Source organism: Vipera ursinii (genome assembly GCF_947247035.1).
Source record: "Vipera ursinii genome assembly, chromosome: 16".
NCBI classification, from domain to species: Eukaryota; Metazoa; Chordata; class Lepidosauria; order Squamata; family Viperidae; genus Vipera; species Vipera ursinii.
In genome coordinates, this window is record NC_139529.1 from 3,872,925 (window position 1) to 3,887,800 (window position 14,876).

Sequence of the window (14,876 nt, forward strand, 5' to 3'; positions counted from 1 at the left end):
GTCTCCAGTATGGATTCTTAGATGCTTTTTAAGAGCTTCATTTGATTTGGAGGATTTTCCACATTCCGGGCACTGATACTTCTTTCCTCCTTCCTGGATTCTGTGGCGTTTCCCGAGTCTCCCGCCTTTTCTGAGGGACCCTCCACCCTCCAGTCCCGTCTCGGGATCTCCGCCCGTTTCCCGCTCCCTGCTTTTCCCTCCAGGCGGCCTCCTTTCGCGGAGTCCCCGTCGGCTCATCCCTTCGGGCCTTCCCCGCCGTCTCCTCCCGGGGCTGCTGCGCAGGGCCTCCTTCCTTCCTCCGCCGGGCTCGCCCTAAGTCCTGCAGGGGAGAAAGGGGAGAGGCGGGTCACGGCTTCGTCCCTTCCCCGGAGGGGTGTCCCAGCCCTGCCCAGGAACCAAGGCCGAAGCCTCTGCCTGTCAGTGAGACTTTCCGGGCAGGCCTCCCTCCCAGCGCCCGTCCCGCCCTCCCAGGCCTCGCCCTAGAAAGCCCCTCGGACTACGACTCCCAGCATCCCTTGCGCCCTACCTGGCTCCCAGCCGGTCCGCGGCCGAATGCATTACGTCGCTTCAGCTCTATTCAATTCCGGAAGTGGAGGCGGGACTTCGCTGCCAGGTCTGTTCCTGGTTCCTCTTTCCTTTGAACGGACCGCCCCGAGGAGTCCTCCTGCCAATCGCCGCCCTCGAATCAGCCAGTTGGCGCCTGCGCAGTAGCGAGGTTCGGCTTCGTTCCCCCCCCCCGCGGAGGAGAGGCGAGCGGCTCCCTTTGATCTTTGGGGGTCCCCACTGCCCCCCCATCCAGGCCGGCGGAGTTGGGGGGCCTCCCGGGGCTGCGTCTCCGCCCCTCCCCCTCCGGGGTGTCTCCCGTGGGGTGGGGGGCGCTTCCCCGCTTCTTCCTCCCGGGGGGGCTCCGGCCAGGCTCCCCCCGCGGCCCCCAGGCAGCCCCTCCCGCGTCTCGGGCCCGATCCTGCCTTTCTTTGGGCTTCGCTGTTCGGGGCTTCTGCCCCTCGCTTGCCTCGCTCTGCGCTCCCGTTGCACGTCTTGCTGGACTTGAAGCCCTTTTATCGCAATGGTGCTTTTCCCAAATGGTTTTCTTCGGGTTTCCCCCCCAGTTCTGCCCTGCCAAAGAGGAAGGAGGAAATGGGGGGGGGGCACGAAGGAGCCTCGAGGTCCCTGAGATGAGACGATGCCATAAACCGGCCTTTTACCGGTCTACTATAGAAAGCGTCCTCTCGTATGGTATTGTGGTTTGGTATGCTGGTCTGACAGCCGCGGATAGGAAGGCATTACAGAGGGTAGTGAGCACAGCACAAGACATTGTGGGCTGTTCCCTGACACCGCTGGATGACCTCGCCAGGGCTCGTTGCCTTGGAAGAGTGAGGAAGATTCTCAGGGATGACTCACACCCTGGACGGTATCTCTTTACTCTCCTACCATCCGGTAGGAGATATAGGAATATAGCCAGCCATACCAACAGGCTGAAAAATAGCTTTTATCCGTGGGCTGTTAGGCTTTTAAATGGGACATAATCTTATGCAGAATTGACTTGGGAGACCGGTGTGTGGTGTGGTTGGTTCACATAGCGTGGTGGGATGGGGGGTTTGTTGCCACTGTGTGTTGGGGGGAGAGAGCACAGGGGGAGGCTCAGCTAATCTCAATGTACACATGTTGTACTTTGACAATAAAGGTTTATTTATTTTTATTTATTTATTTATTTAAAGGCCACCTTTCCCAGAGCTTTGGGGGCTTCCTTTGAGAGAAGAATCCATCCACGCCCCGAGGGTGGCAGGTGTGTTGCAGCCCCTCTGCCGGCTTAGGAATCCTAGCCCTGAGTGCCAGTACTGGGACTACATCCATGTATTGTAAAACCATTTTTTTTTTACTTTTGCAATATTTTTTATGCTTTTTCACCCCACTCTATAACACCTTTGGCCCTAATAAAGGTTGGATTAGAACCCAGGGGAGTATTTCCAGGGCGGAACGTTCTTCAGTGGAGTGAGAGGCTTTATTTTGAGTTGGAACAATTCCCAAATTGATCTGAGTTTTTGCAACGCTTTAGCAGAACTGAGTTTAAGTTTAGGGTAAACCAAAAACATAAACAGTGCTGTTTTCTTTCTTTGAAATGCCAAATTCTGTCTAGGGGTGGGGGGACGTTTGGGGATTTAGTTGAAATGCTGGCTGGGAACAGGTTTTCTACTCAATTGGGCTAGTTTTGGAGATTAGTTGCAGGACAAATTTGACCTTGGTGGGTTCTGTTTTGGGGGCTATTCTGGGCTATTTTTACCAACTTGACAGCGATGACATAATGTCCTCTCAGCTTCAATACATGACATGAATAACTGAATCCTACTGTGAAATGATTGGCTCATTGCCAAAGCAAGATGACACCCAATTGGCTCTCTAAACACTTGTGCTCATTGGCTACAATCAGATGAAGGAAAGCGACCTGATACCAACCTAAGCAAGGTGTGCTTCCTTTTTCTGGCTATTTGGCTATACGAGACATGTCAAACACAAGGCCTGGGGACCGGATCCGGCCCACGAAGTGGTTTCATGTGGCCCGTGAAGCCATCCTAGAAACAGTGAGGGAATGGCCCCCTCTGCCTTGGCCCTGGCCCAGAGATTCTCCTTCTGCCAGAGACCCTCAGATCTGTCCCACTCGAGCCCAGGCCCCCATAGGCACCCTTGATGCAAATGATGTAGAGCTGGCCATGCCCACCCAGTAGGCCACGCCCACCCTGGCCATACCCACCCGGCCCCCTGAGGGCAACCGCAATGCTGATGCGGCCCTCAATGAAATTGAGTTTGACACCCGTGGGCTATACCTTTACATAGAATACAGTAGAGATAATTGAACAAACTATGTTGTGTTACATTCTTGATTAAATTATCTTTCCATTGATATATAACTTTATGATACTACTAGTACAAAAGAAGTGGTATTATTAGCCATTAAACCTCAAAAATACACTTTTCCCAAAAGGTTTCCACAAATTTGGCCACTATTGTATGGCAAAAAACATGGCAAAAAAGGAACAACAGTCAGCAGCACAAATGTTTGGCTAGATTATGGTCATAGGTGTGCAGTTCGGGGTCAATATAGTAATATATCAAGCTGTCATGAACAATAACTGCAAAAAGCATCACAGGGGCAGCAAAGAAGGTTGGGTCAGTCAGCCCCCTCCCCTCTGGTGGCATCCCCAGCCCCTCCCTGCCCAGACCCAGCTTCTCTCTGGCCCCTTCTCTCCCCAGGACCCCTTTGCAAAACTGCAGCTGAGGGGGGGGAACCCCTTCATACATTTTTTTAACCTTTGTTGGCCTTTTGGCACCCTGATGCTGAAGCTACCGCACAGGCACACATTTTTCTCCTATCTCCTCTTTCAAGGGAGCTCTTATTACAGCTGCTGCCCAGGCCAACATGCCCTGAGACATAGGCCTCCATCCCTGGGCTGGCACCTATCTCATCTTCTCTTCTTCCTGCAGGTGACTGACAAAATAATACACCTGCTTATCCTCCTGCCCATTTGCAAGTTAACCCTCCCCCCAAACTTACCTATCCACTTCCATGGGCATCTTCGATCACGCACCTGCTGAGACTCTGAAAAAAAAAGTGCAAAGAAGAGCAACCAAGATGATTAAAGGCCTGCATACCTGAGATAGAAACCAAGTTCCATCAGGGAGGTTTCAAAGTGGTTCTCTGGGGTATCCAAGGGCAGGGAATTCGGGGGTGGGCGGGGGAGGTCCTCATTGACTTTTATTATGTTTGGAGAGCAGCCCAAATGTACAGGTACCCCTGGGAAAAACACTGCATTGCACACCAAAGCTCCCTCTGGCTCAACCACCTGCCTGACCCCCCAGCCCAGGAGCAAAACCGCCTCCTCAAAGAGGTATGCAACATTTGTTGGGTGAGGCACAGAAATCTCTGGGTGATGCTGTTCGAGAGGGGAGGTGATTGCAGCTCTCTTGGGGGGCAACATGTAAGCAATGGGCCATCGCTGCCTTTCCAACTCCAGTCCCTGCTGTGCTCCGGGTGCTAAAGAGACTGGACTTCAATTAACCTTTTCCCAGATCAGCCATTAGTTAACTGAGCAGGCAGGCCATCCTCAAGTCAAACCCAACAGCCCGTATCTTCACAAGCACCTTCAAGGCATTTTCTGAACAGCAATACAGACTGAGCTGGTACTTTTTTTTAAAATTTTCCAGTGCTGGACAGCTTCTCTTGCATTTCCTGGTGCCAACTAAGCCTAAACAAGCTTTACTTCCCAGGTCAGCCAACGATGTCCAGGGCCAGGCTGAGAGTCCCCTGGCTGGAGAAGGTTGCCCGGTGGACACTGTCAGGGCACTAAGCCTCAATGGGAAGGGAAGCCCTCACATTTCCATGACATGCTCAGTATGGCTAGTCTTATGTCAGGTTAAGTTGGCCTCCAAAGAGGCCCAGAATTCCTGAGCTGTCATGGTTCAGGCATTCTGGGAGTTGAAGTCCACAAGTCATTAAAGTGCCATAGCTCCCCAACCCCATTCTAGGCCTGCGTGTCAGAACCCACTCCAATCCACACCTTAAGAAAAAAATACTCTTGCAGGCAAGATTGTCCAAGCAGGAACTTTTACTAAGACATATAGGTGAAACTTGAAAAAATTAGAACATCGTGCAAAAGTTCATTTGTTTCAGTAATGCAACTTAAAAAGGGAAACTAATATATGAGATAGACTCATCATATGCAAAGCAAGATAGTTCAAGCTGTGATTTGTCATAATTGTGATGGTTATGGCGTACAGCTCATGAAAACCCCAAATCCACAATCTCAGAAAATTAGAATACATGCAATCAATAAAACAAGGAGTGTACATAGAACAATATCGGACCTCTGAAAAGTATAAGCATGCATATGTACTGAGTACTTGGTTTGGGCCCCTTTTGCAGCAATTACTGCCTCAATGCAGCGTGGCATGGAAGCTATCAGCCTGTGGCACTGCTGAGGTGTTATGGAAGACCAGGATGCTTCAATAGCGGCCTTCAGCTCTTCTGCATTGTTCGGTCTCATGTCTCTCATCTTTCTCTTGGCAATGCCCCATAGATTCTCTATGGGGTTCAGGTCAGGCGAGTTTGCTGGCCAATCAAGCAGTAATCCCAGTCATTGAACCAGGTTTTGGTGCTTGTGGCAGTGTGGGCAGGTGCCAAGTCCTGCTGGAAAATGAAGTCAGTATCCCCATAAAGCTCATCTGCGGAAGGAAGCATGAAGTGCTCCAAAATCTCCTGGTAGACAGCTGTGTTGACCCTGGACTTAATAAAGCACAGTGGACCAACAACAGCAGATGACATGGCTCCCCAAATCAACACAGACTGTGGAAACTTCGCACTGGACTTCAAGCATCTTGCAGTGTGTGCCTCTCCATTCTTCCTCCAGACTTTGGGTCCTTGGTTTCCAAATGAGGTGCAAAAGTCGCTCTCATCAGAAAAGAGGACTTTGGACCACTAAGTAATTAGTTTTACCCCCTTGAGTCTCTGTATGCATTTTAGCAAAAATTTCTTTGTAGGTAAACAGGCTTAATTTGAGGTTAAAGCTTTTTGCAATTGCCAGAGCATTTCAGTCTTGAGTTGCAACGTTCTGACATGTGATATGTCTGAGGCAGCTTAAAGAGAAAAAAACCCCGGAGTCTAGTTTTGTGAGCCTTTCTTGTTTCATGCTTGATTCCTGTATCTTTAGGGGTACAGGGAAGGGACTGGGGTGTGTGTGCATTCTTACTAAACTGTGGAAGGAGAGCTCAGAAGGTAGGGAGGGAGAAGAGGAGAGGGAGAGAGGAAGAAGGGCTGACCAGCAAGCTCAGGGGTCTACAAACTTAGCAACTTTAAGATCTGTGGACTTCAAGTTCCAGAATTCCTCAACCAGCCATGATGGCTGAGGAATTCTGCGAGTTGAAGTCCAGAAGTCTTAAAAGTGCCAGGTTTGAAGACCCCTGAGCTAGCTGGTAGTGGTGCATATTAATAAACATGGATAAATTCACCATACATTTGTCAGTGCAAAGAGAAAGTGATTCAACAAAGGAACTGCCACCAAAGAAATTAAAATTGGTACTTTACTTTTTTCTACAGTTTGTAACATTAGATTATAGAATAAAATACAAAAATGCAAAAGCAAAAAGTAAGACACTGTGGGGAGGAAAAAGGGAGGGGGAGAAGGGAAAAAGAACAGACATCCTCTGTTGCAGTAGAAGGAAGCATTAACATTGAACCTCATATTTTTACTTTTCCATAATATTATAAAGTAGCCATTTCTATAACAAATGAATCTAATCAGTAAAACCCCAAATCCCCCACCCTATTTTTTTTTAGTCATCAAGTTTTTAACACCTTGGTAATCGCTGGCAGTACTCAAATATTGTCATGTCCTAAAAGTGGTACTATGGTGGGAAGGTACCAGTGTTCCGTGTTGCCTTTGGCGCCTAGTCATGCCGGCCACATGACCACGGAGACCTCCTCGGACAAGCGCTGGCTTTTCGGCTTTGAAACAGCCCCTAGAGTTGGAAACGACTAGCACGGATGTGTGGGGGAACCTTTACCTTTAGTAAAAGTGGTACAATCTGTGAAATGGTTGAAAAGCCCTGACGTCAGAGACATATTACACATAACCATTGAAAATGAGCATTGCATTAAAAGGAGAACGTTCACATGGGAAAAAGTGCCACGAGTCCAATGTGAAAAGGTACAACTTCAGCCATACAATTTCTGCTAAAGCAGGAACCTTCTTTATTACAAGGTTATGAGAAAACTATAAAAATTACAAGGAAGTGCAGGTAAAATGCAAGAAACCCCTGTTGCTGAGCCCTCGGCAAGGAATGCATTCCTGCAACACAGACATCGTCCCCTCCAAGAAGTGGAGGAAGGGAGGTGCCATAGTGCAGATTGAGTTCAGGGAGATTTGGGGGGGGCAAGGGAAACGGGAAATATGCAGCAGAGCAGGGGCTTCTTGTTAGGCCAAATGGCTCTGGGGCTGAAAAAGCCATTGAGCTGCAGCACAAAGCCCAGTCTTAGCCCAGCATTGCGATGCGATAAGCACGCCATATCCCAAGAATGCCCAGCCATCCTGGCCAGAGTTGCCTGCACCAACCTCCACTCCAAGACCCTGCCTGGCGTCCACTTTACAGTACAATCTTACCTTCATCTTCTTACTCCTGCTGCTAGTCGGGATCTAAGTTAAACTAATGTAGGGGTGAATACAGGAGTTGTTAAATACACAAGGGATGGCTCAGGGATGTTGCCTTGGGCATCCTCAACCCCATGAGTTACCCGCGTGCTCTGCTTCCTTTCCACAGTCACCTCCACCCTTCACAATCCCTTGCTTACCTTTTGGAGATCTGCAGGAGCCTGTTGCAGTGAGAGGGAGGGCAGACAATGAAGGGTGAAGTGTTAAAAGGGGGATGCAGAGGGAGCTGCTTTGCGTGGTTTGAAACCCGACCTGGAAGGCAAAGTTGCTCTTCCACCTCCCTCCCGCTGCATTGCCCTTTTAACACTTCACCCTTCATTGCCTGTTCTCATTCTCACTGCAAGAGGCACTTGTTTCTTCCCAGGAAATATAGAAACTGCAGAGCACAAACTGTGGCTCATTATCCTCTTTGGAATTAAAGAGGCCATGCACCAAGGCAGAAGGTGGGGGAAATTCTGCTTTATCAAAGTCAGTTTGCAAAGGCTGCTCCAAGTGGCCCAGTAATGCTGATTGGTGTACATTCAAAGTGACAATAAAGTTATCCTTATCCTTATCATTTTGAAGATCTCTGGAAGGTAAATAAGGCATTGTGAGGAGTGGGACAGAGGGAGGGGGGAGGGGAGAAGCAGGCTCATGCCTTTGGGGATCCAGCAGAGCAAGGATGTGGGGATGGAGAGAAAGGTGGGCATGCTTCAGTGGCTCTGCAAAGTTTTGTATCTGCCCGGTCATTCGAAAGTGCGAATGACGGGATAACTTTTGTAAAATTCTTATCTTTGAATCACGGTTATACAGGGCTTTTGGAAGGTGAGTTGTAACTTTGAACGATCACTAAATGACATGTCATACCTCGAGGATTACCTGTTGTTTAATAGTTCACCGCTGAAGTTTTTTAAGGCAAACCATATGGCCTACCTAGCACACTAAAAAGCAGAGATATCACCCTGTCAACAAAAGTGCGTACAGTCAAGACTATGGTCTTCCCCGTTGCAATGTATGGCAGTGAAAGTTGGACCATAAAAAAGGCTGAGCGCCAAAGAATTGAGGCCTTTGAACTGTGGCGCTGGAGAAGACTCCTGCGAGTCCCTTGGACTGCAAGGTGATCAAACCGGTTAGTCCTAGAGGAGATCAACCCTGACTGCTCTTTAGAAGGCCAGATCCTGAAGTTGAAACTCAAATACTTTGGCCACCTAATGAGAAGGAAGGACTCACTGGAGAAGAGCCTAATGCTGGGAGATTGAGGGCAATAGAAGAAGGGGACGACAGAGAATGAGGTGGCTGGATGGAGTCACTGAAGCAGGAGACGTGAGCTTAAATGGACTCCAGAAGATGGTAGAGGACAGGAAGGCATGGAGGAACGTTGTCCATAGGGTCGCGATGGGTTGGACACGACTTCGCAGCTAACAATGGCCTACCTGTTTTACAGCCACATGATTCCACTCACCACTCAGAAGAAATTGTTAATTTGTGGAACTGAATAATCCTGTGCTGGTAAGATTACGAACCCCTTGAAGCGTGTGTAACATTATTGAAATTCAACTATTAGGCACAATCATTAAACAGAGTGTAGCAATAAAGGGAATAGTAAAAAGGTGCTGTCCATAAATTAACTTACTCTTGAATGTTTGGGCTGAGGATACAGTATACACTTAGTTAACACAAAGGTTGAGATGGTAATGAAGGATAAGAGTTCACACCTTCCTTACTGAGCTGTAATTAGATCTGTGATAAATATTCAAGTAGGTTCTTAGCTGTCAAGAAGCCCTTTTGCATTTCATCAATCGCGTTTTAAGGACTTCTGGTGGCCCAGTTGTTAAAAGTGCTGTATTGCAGGGAGACGGTCTACAGCCTGGAGTTCCATTCTGACAGTGCTCAGCCTTATCTCACCCTTCTATCCTTCTGAGGGTGTAAAATGAGACCCAGATTCTTGTGGGCAATATGCAAATAACACTTACCTTGTAAATCTCCCAGAGTGTACTGTAAAGCACTATAGGGCGGCATGTAAGTCTAAATGTTATTGTTATTTTAGTGGCACCGTTGTGACTGAAGGTCTTTCCACACACAGGCATATTTAGCATTTTTTCTCCATGTGAATCCTTAGATGTGCACGGAGATGTCCAGTAACAATAAAGCTCTTTCCCCTCTGAAAGCATTTGTATGCTTTTTCTCCTGAGTGGATTGATGTTTATAAAGACTTCCCTTCTCACAGAATCCCTTTCTACACACACATTGATATGATTTCTTTCCTAAGTCTTTTAATATGTATAAAATTTTGTCCACCGAAACTCTTTCCACGCTCCAGCCATTTATTTGATTTCTCTGCTGAGTGGAGTCTTTGATGCCTGTAAAGGTTTCCCCTCTGACTAAATTTGTAAATCTAGTCTGATTCGATTGATGAGTTTTTTTGACTTACGAGACAAATGGCCAGGCTCCCTTAGGTTCGTACCTCAGGGACTACCTGTATACAGTTTCTCTCCTGAATGGATTCTTTGATGTAGATCAAAGTTGCTCATCTCATTGAGGCTCTTTCCACATTCCAGGTATTTTTAGGGCTTCACTCCCAAGTGATTTTTTTATGTTTATAAAGTTTTCCATTCTGACAGCTCTTTCCACACTCCAGGCATTAATATTGTTTTTCTCCTCAGTGGATTTTTTGATGTCTATAAAGGCTGCTCTTCCAAATGAAGCTCTTTCCACACTCCACGCATTTATAAGGTTTTTCTCCTGAGTGGATTCTTTGATGTTTATCAAGGCTGCTGCTCACATTGAAGCTCTTTCCACACTCCAGGCATTTATATGGTTTTTCTCCTGCATGAATCTTTCGATGTCTACGGAGCTGTTCAACCAGAGTAAAGTTCTTTCCACACTCCAAGCATTCATATGGTTTTTGTTCCGTGTGAATCCTTTGATGTTTATTGAGACTTCCTCTAGCACTGAAACTCTTTCCACACTCCAGGCATTTAAATGGTTTTTCTCCTGAGTGGATTATTTGATGTCTATAAACGCTGCTCTTCTCACTGAAGCTCTTTCCACACTCCAGGCATTTATACAATTTTTCTCCTGAGTGGATTTTATTATGTCTATAAAGGGTGCCCCTCAGACTGAAGCTCTTTCCACAGTTCAGGCATTTATAAGGTTTTTCTCCCGTATGTTTTTTTTTATGTGCAGATAAGCTGCCCCTGTGGCTGAAGGTCTTTCCACATTCCAGGCATTTATACACTTGTTTCTCCCCTGAGTGGATTTTTTGATGTTCACTTAGGTGGCTGTTCCGTCTGAAGCCCTTTCCACACTGCAGGCATTTATACGGTCTCTCTCCTGTGTGGATTCTTTGATGTACCAAAAAGCTGCTCCTCTCACTGTAGTTCTTTCCACACACCGAACATTTATATGGTTTTTCTCTTCTGTGAATCCACTGATGTCTACGGAGCTGTGCATCCAGAGTAAAGCTCTTTCCACACTCCAAGCATTCATATGGTTTTTCACCAGTGTGAAACCTCTGATGTTTCTCGAGACATTCTTTCCTATTGAAAGCCTTTCCACATTCCAGGCATTTAAATGGTTTCTCTCCAGTGTGGATCCTTTGATGTATATAAAAGTGTCCTGCCCGACTAAAGCGCTTTCCACACTCCAGGCATTTATACGGTTTCTCTCCAGTGTGAATTCTTTGATGACTATAAAGGTGTCCTACCTGGCTGAAGCACTTTCCACACTCCAGGCATTTATGTGGTTTCTCTCCTGTGTGGGTTCGTTGATGTACCAAAAAGCTGGTCCTCTCACTGTAGTTCTTTCCACACTCCAGGCATTTATACGGTTTTTCTCCTGTATGGAGCCTTTGATGTCTATAAAGGGTGCTCCTCAGATTGAAGCTCTTTCCACACTCTGGGCATTCATAAGGTTTCTCTCCTGTGTGGATCCTTTGATGTACATAAAGGGTTCTTCTGCAACTGAAGCTCTTTCCACACTCCAGGCATTTATGCAGTTTCTCTCCAGTGTGGAGCCTTTGATGTACATAAAAGTTTTCCCTCAGACTAAAGCTCTTTCCACACTCCGGGCATTCATACGGTCTCACTCCAGTGTGGATCCTTCGATGGTTTTTAAGAGCTTCATTTGATTTGGAGGATTTTCCACATTCCGGGCACTGATATTTCTTTCCTCCCTCCTGGATTCTGTGGCGTTTCCCGCCTCTTCTGAGGGACCCTCCGCCCTCCAGGCCCGTCTCGGGATCTCCGCCCGTTTCCTGCTCCCCGCTTCGCCCTCCAGGCGGCCTCCTTTCGCGGGGTCCCCGTCGGCTCATCCCTTCGGGCGTTTCCCGCCGTCTCCTCCCGGGGCTGCTCCGCGGGGACTCCTTCCTTCCTCCGTCGGGCACGCCCGAATTCCTGCAGGGGAGAAGGGGGGGGAGGCGGGTCATGGCTTCGTCCCTTCCACGGAGGGGAATCCCAGCCCCGCCCTGGGAGGAAGGCCGAAGCCTCGGCCTCTCAGTGAGACTTTCCGGGCTTGCCTCCCTCCCATCGCCCGACATGCCAGACCAGGCCTCCCCCCTCCCCGCTTTGTCCGCCAGAGAGCCTCTCGGACTACAACTCCCGGCATCCCTTGCGCCCTACCTGGTTTTGAGCTCGTCCGCGGCCATTAAGGCGCTGCAGTTCTATTTGTTCCCGGAAGTGGAGGCGGGACTTCTGTGCGAGGTCTGTTCCTGGTTGCTCTTCGTCTTTCCTTTGAACGGACCACCCCGAGGAGTCCTCCTGCCAATCGCCGCCCTCCCCAAGCGACCATTCGGCGTCGTGCTTCCTGGAATCAGCCAGTTGGCGCCTGCGCAGTAGCGAAATTGTGTTCGTCTCCTCCCCCTTCCCCGCGGAGGAGGGGCGAGCGGCTCCCTTTGATCTTTGGGGTCCCGTTTCTGCCTCCCCCTCGCCCCCCCATTCGCATCAAGACCGGCGGAATTGGAGGCCCTCCCGGGGCTGCGTCTCCGCCCCTCCCCCTCCCTTAAAGACCAGTTTTCCCAGGCTCTCGGGGTGCTTCGGACTGGGGTAGATTAGATTTGGGGTTCTTCAGTGGAGTGAGAGGCTTTAATTTGAGTTGAACAATTCCCAAATTGATCTGAGTTTTTGCAACGCTTTAGCAGACCGAATATAAGTTTAGGGTAAAGCAGGGGTAGGCAACCTTGGCTCTTTTATGACTCGTGGACTTCAACTCCCAGAATTCCTGAGTCAGCTATGCCAAACTTTATTCTCTCTTTTTGTATTGTTTTTAACTTGCCCTGTGAACCGCCCTGAGTCCTTCGGGAATAGGGCGGCATATAAATTCAATTAATAAATAAATAATAAATAAATAAACTTTGTCTAGGGGGTGAGGGGAGGGGGAGGTTTGGGGATTAAGTTGAAATGCTGGCTGGGAACGGTTTTGACAGCTTTCTACCCAATTGGGCTAGTTTTGGAGATTAGTTGCAGGACAATTTTGACCTTGGTGGGTTCCGTTTTGGGGGCTATTATGCGCTATTTTGAAAGGGCTGTAGCAATTGTCTTGGACTATAAGCCATTTCTTTGGTGCTTGTTTGAAGTTGTAGCAGCTCTGAAAAAAGATGACATGATCAGTTTGTGAGCACTGCAGATCTCCATGGTCACGTGACCAAAATTCAGGCTCGTAGCAACTGGCATGTATTTCTGATAATCCCAGGGTGCCAGCCTCGCTTGTTCACCCTTTATTACCTCTGCAGCTGGTGTCTGACAAAGTCAGGGGAGGAGAACAGATTCACTGAACAGCAGCGTAAATCACTTAGCAGCTGCACTAATTGGCTTAACAACTAACCCTAGGAGATGACCTGACAACTACAGTAGTGGCCAAAATTGTGGAAACTTTGTAGGAAAAGTGTACAGTAGAAATGGCACCTTTGGTTAAGCTTCCACCCATTTTTCTTCTAATTTCTTTTATCAGTGTAGCCTTGTTCACTTAATAATATTATTTTACATCGCTTTCTGGGCAACCAGTCAGCTCTTTGCACCATTACTTTAATTTTATTACATTTTACAAGCTCATTGAATGAACACCAAAAAACCCAACCAACTTGATAGCGATCACATAATGTCCCCCTCTCACCTTCAATAAAAAAGTTTCTCCTGAGTTCTAGGTTGCTTCTCTCCTTGACTAGTTTCCATCTTGTCCTGCCTTCAGAAAGTGCTTTGGGGAATAGGTTGACCCACCTCTTCTTTGGGGCAGCCCCTCAAATACTGAAACATTGGTATCACCTCATCCCTGGTTCTTCTTTTGACTAGATTAGGTGAAGGCAAAGGTTCCCCCGCACATGCGTGCTAGTCGTTTCCGACTCTAGGGGCCGGTGCTCATCTCCGTTTCAAAGCCAAAGAACCAGCGCTTGTCCGAGGACATCTCCGTGGTCATGTGGCCGGCATGACTAGATGCCAAAGGCGCACAGAACGCTGTTCCCTTCCCACCGTAGTGGTCCCTATTTTTCTACTTGCATTTTTACGTGCTTTCGAACTGCTAGGTTGGCAGAAGCTGGGACAAGTAACAGGTGCTCACTGTTACGCGGCACTCGGGATTCAACCCGCCAAATGCTGACCTGATCGGCAAGCTCAGCATCCTAACCCACTGAGCCACCGCATCCCCGCCTCAGCTTCAATACATGCCATCAATAACTGAATCCAACTGTGATATGGTTGGCTCATTGCCAAAGCAAGATGACTCCTGATTGGCTCTCTAAACACCCACGCTCAATGGCTACAATCAGATGAAGGAAAGCGACCTGATACCAACCTAAGCAAGGTGTGCTTCCTTTTTCTGGCTATACCTTTTCATAGAATACAGTAGAGATAATTGAACAAACCTTGTTGCGTTACATCTTGATTAAATTATCTTTCCATTGATACATAATTTTATGATACTACTAGTACAAAAAAGTGGTATTAGCCATCAAACCCCAAAAATACACTTTTCCCAAAAGGTTTCCACAATTTTGGCCACTACTGTATGGCAAAAAACATGGTTTAAAAAAAAGGTCAGCAACAGAAATGTTTGGCTAGATTATGGTCATAGGTGTGCAGTTTGGGGTCAATATAGTAATTTATCAAGCTGTCATGAACAATAACTGCAAAAAGCATCATGGGCAGCAAAGAGGGTTGGGTCAGTCAGCCCCCTCTCCTCTGGCGGCATCCCCAGCCCCTCCCTGCCCAGACCCAGCTTCTCCTCTCTGGCCCCTTCTCTCCCCAGGACCCCTTTGCAGAACTGCAGCTGAGGGGGGGGAACCCCTCCAACGCCTCTCCCCTTCATACATGTTTTTTTTCTACCTTTGTTGGTCTTTTGGCACCCTGAGGCCAAAGCTGCCACACAGGCACACATTTCCCTCCTATCCCCCCCCTTTGGAGGGGGCTTTTATTACAGCTGCTAGCTGGGCCAGCGTACCCTGAGATATAGCCCCCCCCCAACCCTGGGTTGGCAGCTATCTCTTTTCCTTCCTGCAAAACAATACACCTGTTATCCGCCAGCACATTTGCAAGTTAACTCTCCCTTCCCCCCCTCCCAACTTACCTATCCATTTCAGTGGGCATCTGTAATCACTCACCTGCTGAGATTTTGGAAGAAGTGCAAAGAGCAACTAAGATAGTTAAAGGCCTGGAGACTATGAAGAAAGGTTGCAAAGATTTGGGTTTGGCTAGAGTAGGGATGTCAAAC

The 14,876-nt window shown here is 48.1% G+C and overlaps 1 long non-coding RNA gene across 1 annotated transcript; it reads left to right on the plus strand.

Moving 5' to 3' along the window:
- The first annotated feature begins 535 nt into the window (after window positions 1-535).
- LOC310647757 lies at window positions 536-1,982 on the plus strand. The gene is made up of 2 exons (XR_014493938.1): window positions 536-715; window positions 1,719-1,982. It is a non-coding gene; the product is annotated as an uncharacterized lncRNA (long non-coding RNA).
- The last annotated feature ends 12,894 nt before the right edge of the window (window positions 1,983-14,876 follow it).